At 43.0% G+C, this 6,655-nt stretch overlaps 1 long non-coding RNA gene across 2 annotated transcripts in view; it reads right to left on the reverse strand.

The window, feature by feature from the left end:
• Window positions 1–6,053, reverse strand: part of LOC142245181 (uncharacterized) — a 46,306-nt gene extending 40,253 nt beyond the window's left edge. The window contains exon 1 of one of the 2 annotated variants that reach the window (XR_012724738.1): window positions 5,986–6,053. This is a non-coding gene — a long non-coding RNA (uncharacterized LOC142245181). The remainder of the gene's footprint in view (window positions 1–5,985) is intronic. The other variant, XR_012724737.1, reaches the window with a different exon arrangement.
• Window positions 6,054–6,655: the final 602 nt, after the last annotated feature.

Here is a 6,655-nt window from a genome sequence, read left to right on the forward strand (position 1 = left end):
CCCAAGGAGGCTGTGGGGAGAAACTGAATGTTAAAGCAATGCTGGGCTGTCATTACTAGTTGGGATTAGAGGCAGTATGAGTAGGGGTTTTGGTAGTATGGCTATTTACCTGTCAAAGTGGGTACAATAACAAAAGAGCAAACCAATAAAGGTTATGTTCTGTTTCTGGTACACTGGTTCAATCTAGTCAATTTGCGATCTCTACTGCACAAGACTGCTCTTTTTGCAGATAAGAGATGAGCGAACTGTAAAGGTCGGGGTCCATACCGAACACTGGGTGTCCAGGGCTCAAACCTGAACACTTTTTTTATATATATATATATATATATATATATATATATATATATATATATATATATATATATATAAATATAAATATAATAGAATGTCCGAGTTAGGGTTCTGTTTGTATGCTAACCACTCAATTGAGCATCGGTGTGCTCGAGTGTGCTCAGCACGGTGAAAGCCACTTGCAGTCTCTGAATAGGTTATCTGGGGGAAAAGCAACGTTTTCTGATATAGAGGGTTCAAAAATAAAAGAAAAACCATCCTTCCTCCCCCGGTAATTCTTGGTTTATGGCTGGCTGTATCTGGGGCAAGAGCCGAACTGCCCAATCATTGACTTCCATTATACTCGTTACGCGAGTCAAGCCCGTTAGATCAGATCCCCCTTGACTTGTATAGGGTCCGGGAATAAGTTCAGGTCAAGGCTGGGTCCTGAAACAGACTTAACAAAAGCCTGGCTGAATCTGAACATCCAGGGGTCAGCTCATATCTGTCTATTGCTGATGTTTTTCAGTGAACCCTTATTGAGAGACTTTGACACAACCTAGAATAAACTAACATGTAATCTTACATAGTAAATCTAAAAGGTTTCTTATTTCTATTTTTTTCCTTTGCAGTGACCAAAGTGAAGCATAAAGCTAAAAGATGGATTCATTAAATAATTATGATTTATATTTTTCCATTTAACTAATTTTTTTCTTAAGACTCTATCTATATACAGTACAGACCAAAAGTTTGGACACACCTCATCTCTAGGATAACTATTAAGAGGAGACTTTGTGCAGCAGGCCTTTATGGTAAAATAGCTGCTAGGAAACCACTGCTAAGGACAGGCAACAAGCAAAGAATGGACATTAGACCAGTGGAAATCTGTGCTTTGGTCTGATGAGTCCAAATTTGAGATCTTTGAATCAAACCACCGTGACTTTGTAGAAAAGGTGAACGGATGGACTTTATATGCCTGGTTCCCACCGTGAAGCATGGAGGAAGAGGTGTGATAGTGTGGGGGTGCTTTGCTGGTGACACTGTTGGGGATTTATTCAAAATTGAAGGCATACTAAACCAGCATGGCTACCACAGCATCTTGCAGCGGCGTGCTATTCCATCCGTTTTGCGTTTAGTTGGACCATCATTTATTTTTCATCAGGACAATGATCACAAACACACCTCCAGGCTATGTAAGGACTATTTGACTAAGAAGGAGAGTGATGGGGTGCTACGGCAGATAACCTGGTCTCCACTGTCACCAGACCTGAACCCAATCGAGATGGTTTGGGGCTGGACCACAGAGTGAAGGCAAAAGGGCAAACAAGTGATAAGCATCTCTGGGAACTCCTTCAAGACTGTTGGAAGACCATTTCCGGTGACTACTTCTTGAAGCTCATCAAGAGAATGCCAAGACTTTGCAAAGCAGTAATCAAAGCAAAAGGTGGCTACTTTGAAGAACCTAGAATATAAGACATATTTTCAGTTGTTTCACACTTTAAGTATTTCATTCCACATGTTTTAATTCTTCGTTTTGATGCCTTCAATGTGAATGTACAATTTTCAGAGTCATGAAAATAAAGAAAACTCTTTGAATGAGAAGGTGTGTCCAAACGTTTGGTCTGTACTGTATATATAGAGAGAGAGAGAGAAAGAGAAAACACTTCGTTTTCCAACAACAAAATTGTGAATCAAATCAAAAACAAATATTCCATATCATATTAAAGATGAGACTACAGTGTACAATTGCACTGTCAGTTACATAGGGCATTATACACTGCTCAAAAAATTAAAGGGAACACTCAAATAACACATCCTAGATCTGAATGAATTAAATAGTCTCAATGAATACTTTGTTCTGTACAAAGTTGAATGTGCTAACAACAAAATCACCAAAAATCATAAATGGAAATGAAATGTTTTAACCAATGGAGGCCTGGATTTGAAGACACAAAATGAAAGTGAGAACAAGTCAAAATGAGGCTCAGTATTGTGTGTGGGTTTCACCTGCCTGTATGACCTCCCTACAATGCCTGGGCATGCTCCTGATAAGGTTGCGGATGGTCTCCTGAGGTATCTTTTCCCAGACCTGGACTAAAGCATCCGCCAACTCATGGACAGTCTGTGGTGCAACATGACATTGGTGGATGGAGCGAGACATGATGTCCCAGATGTGCTCAATCAGATTCAGGTCTGGGGAATAGGCAGGCCAGTCCATAGCTTCAATGCCTTCATCTTGCAGGAACTGCTGACAGACTACAGCCACATGAGGTCTGGCATTGTCCTGCATTAGGAGGAACTCAGAGCCAACTGCACCAGCATATGCTCTCACGAGGGGTCTGAGGATCTCATCTTGGTACCTTTTGGCAGTCAGGCTACCTCTGGTGAGCACATGGAGGGCTGTGCGGCCCTCCAAAGAAATGCCACCTCACACCATTGCTGACCCACTGCCAAACCGGTCATGCTGAAGGATGTTTCAGGCAGCAGATCGCTCTCCAAGGCATCTCCACACGCTGTCATGTCTGTCACATGCGCTCAGTGTGAACCTGCTTTCATCTCTGAAGAGCACAGGGCGTCAGTGGCAAATTTGCCAATCCTGGTGTTCTGTGGGAAATGCCAAGTGTCCTGCACAAAGTTGGGCTGTGAGCACAACCCCCATCTGTGGACGTCGGGCCCTCATGCCATTCTCATGGAGTCGGTTTCTAACAGTTTGTGCAGACACATGCACATTTGTGGCCTGCTGGAGGTCATTTTGCAGGGCTCTGGCAGTGCTCCTCCTGTCCCTCCTTGCACAAAGGCGGAGGTAGCGGTCCTGCTGCTGGGTTGTTGCCCTCCTACGGCCCCCTCCACGTCTCCTGGTGTACTGGCCTGTGTCCTGGTAGCGCCTCCATCCTCTGGACACTACGCTGACAGACACCGCAAACCTTCTTGCCACAGCTCTCATTGATGTGCCATCCTGGATGAGCTGCACTCCCTGTGCCACTTGTGTGGGTTCTAGAGTCCGTCTCATGCTACCAAGAGTGTGAGCGCACAACCAACATTCAAAAGGGACAAAAACATCAGCCAGAAAGCATTGGTACTGAGATGTGGTCTGTTGTCCCCACCTGCAGAAGAACTCCTTTATTGAGTGTGTCTTGATAATTGCCAATAATTTCCATCTAACGTCTATTCCATTTACCCAACAGCATGTGACATTGATTGTCAATCAGTGTTTGTTTCCTAAGTGAAATAAACTGTGGGAAAAAGGCGCAAATAGGGTCTTATCCGGTATAACAGATGGAAAAGTGAATGTGCATTAGAAGCACTCACCTGATGGGGTTGTGTCAGTCACAACTCCTTTAGCAGCATGAAACAAACGTGGAAGGCAGCAGTCCCGCAGAAGTAGAGTAATTTCGGATGATGGGAGAAAAGCAGGTTAAATACCGCGCCGAACCACAGGAATCAGGATGAAAAAGTAATTCTCTTTTCTTTATTTTCACAGGTCTACGCGTTTCAAGGACATAGGCTATAGTGTTCTCTGCATTTGTCCTGAGGAAGAGGACGGATATGTCCTTGAAACGCGTAGACCTGTGAAAATAAAGAAAAGAGAATTACTTTTTCATCCTGATTCCTGTGGTTCGGCGCGGTATTTAACCTGCTTTTCTCCCATCATCCGAAATTGTTTCCTAAGTGGACAGTTTGATTTCACAGAAGTTTGATTAACTTGGAGTTATATTCGGTTGGTTAAGTGCTCCCTTTTAATTTTTTGAGCAGTGTATATTCATGTTAACTCAGTCACCGCACTTTGCATAAGTGGATAAAGAAAACAAAATACATACGGACCACAACAGAGAGAACAAATCGTGATCGCCAGAAGAAACAATGAAGACCATTATAGCTAATAGGTAACAGCGTGCAGTGGAGAACACATTATGTGCGAGAATCTAACCTTACTGAATGGTGGAGTTTTTATTGGAATACCAAAAAAACGCTCCAAGCTACAGGGACCCAACCATATTGAGGGTGCCGGGGACAGAGCAACCGAGTCATCAAACTGGCACTGGAACTACAGGGACCTGAACCAGCCGTCCGAGGGTCAAGAGTGAGTAGAGACTGTTAACTACAACCCCTCGGTGTGGCCTCCCTTCTTAACGGCGAAAGTCTCCATCATACATCTCCCCGTGCTCAGCTCTGCCTACGGAGGGCCTACCACCATAGCTGCCATTAGCACTAGCCCTACGGGTAACCAACTCAGAGGCGATTCCCCCATATTAACCGCAACCCACAGGTGCCGTCTCACCAATGACTTTAATCTCCCCTTTAAATACTCCCCATAAAAAAAAAGCACCCAGGGCACGGGACCAGGCAACGGCCACCAAAGTGACATTCCCCAGTTATACACCACCCCGGACTGAGTACCTCATTCCCTGGGCAACACAGAGTCTTTTTTCTGGCAGCCTTGGCAATAACATGCTCCACCAGTTTTTCTGTTTCTTCTTAAACAAAGGAGCAGATACCAGTCCTGATGCTTTGTTGATGTTCTTCTACAGTCCTATTTGGCTCTCCATGTTTCACAGTCTGTGTCCTGGTATCTGCTCCATGCACTTGCAACTGTGCTGGGAGACATGACAAATCTTCTCGCCCTCCTATAGGCACTGGACAACCTGTGCAAACTGAATGGGCTGCAGGTATCACTTTATGGTTGCAGTAATGGCAAGGACTCATGCAAACTGCAAAACTAGAGGAGAATCAGTCAGGAAGGAAAAAGATAGTGGAATTATCTACCTATAATACCATACACTATTTGGAAATTGTTTTGTTTTTAACCTTTCCGCTTTGATTTTAGTAAAAAAAAAAAATGGAATTGTCCAGATCCCACATTTTTACGATTTGATGCTCCTTAGGCAACAAGAGACACCATGATACCATGACACCACTGGTCAACGGAAAATAGGACATAATTTGAGTCCTTGTGAGCACTGGAGGCTCTGAAGACTGCACTCACATGGGAGTAAGTAAAGGGACTAAGCAAGCCAGCAGAGGACTGAGGAGAGAAAGGATAGGGGCAAGATGAGTATAATATATATTTTTAATTTTTAACCTGTTCATTATGCTCTGTTTTGGAGAGACCTCAAAGAAAAATAAGATTTTGCCAGTAATTTAATTTGCATTTAATACATTTACCGCAAATCGAATATCCTAGCCGAATTTGAGTGAATCTGGCTAATTGAATTCTAGCAGTTTCACTCATCTCTAATAGAGAGATAAATAGATACAGACAGATAGAGGATAATAAATGGATAGAATTATTCTTTACCTTGCAACTACATTTTAATATTTTTCTACAACTTTACTATAGTTCAAACACATGATAATACCCTCAAAGCCATCCATATAATGCTCACTATACTCGGTATGATGTGCGCACAGAGACCCTATTTGCACAATCATAGCCCCACAGCTCTACTGTACACAGTATAATAATAGAGAGAGAGGGGAGCCAGCACGATCTGAAAATGGCATGCATCATATAAAAAGTGCAAATTCACAGATTTATTCCAACTCTACTGTAATATAAATGAGATTTTTAGCAAATAATTGATCAATTCTTTGAGCCACCCCTGCCAACGTCACGGCAAATCTCAATAGGGGGGTCCTACTCTATATTCTGTATTTCATGTGCCATGCGGCCTCCTAGATAAAGTTAAAAGCAGAACCATAATGGAGCACACATACCTGTAACCTGTATATATAACCGCTTCTATGTTGCAAAAGAGGCAAATGTGGATAGAGGCCAGCCCAGGTCCCAGCATGTGGAGCAAGCTCTACACATACCAGGACTATATCAGAACTGACCCTCCCAGTGCCAGAGAGCAACCATTGATAAAGGCGGATCAGATCCAAGAATGGTGCTTAATTAGCAATGCCTGTGGAAAGGGTGAGGCAACTGAATGTGTATAGCTACCAACAGGAGGAATATATTGCAAACCAAGATCAGGCGTGCATAGCATGGTGGTGACCAGCCACCAGACATTTGTAGCATAACTACAACCAAACAGAGAGAGAGGGGAGCCAGCACGATCTGAAAATGGCATGCATCATATAAAAAGTGCAAATTCACAGATGTATTCCAACTCTACTGTAATATAAATGAGATTTTTAGCAAATAATTGATCAATTCTTTGAGCCACCCCTGCCAACGTCACGGCAACATGGAAGCGGCTATATACAGGTTACAGGTAATAAATCTGTGAATTTTCACTTTTTATATGATGCATGCCAATTTCAGATCGTGCTGGCTCCTTTTTCTCTGTTATGACTGTAGTTATGCTACAATTTCTGGTGACTGACCATCACCATACCATGCACGCCTGATTTTGGTTTGCAATGTATTCCTCCTGTTGGT

Source organism: Anomaloglossus baeobatrachus, chromosome 7 (assembly GCF_048569485.1).
Source record: "Anomaloglossus baeobatrachus isolate aAnoBae1 chromosome 7, aAnoBae1.hap1, whole genome shotgun sequence".
Classification (NCBI taxonomy): Eukaryota; Metazoa; Chordata; class Amphibia; order Anura; family Aromobatidae; genus Anomaloglossus; species Anomaloglossus baeobatrachus.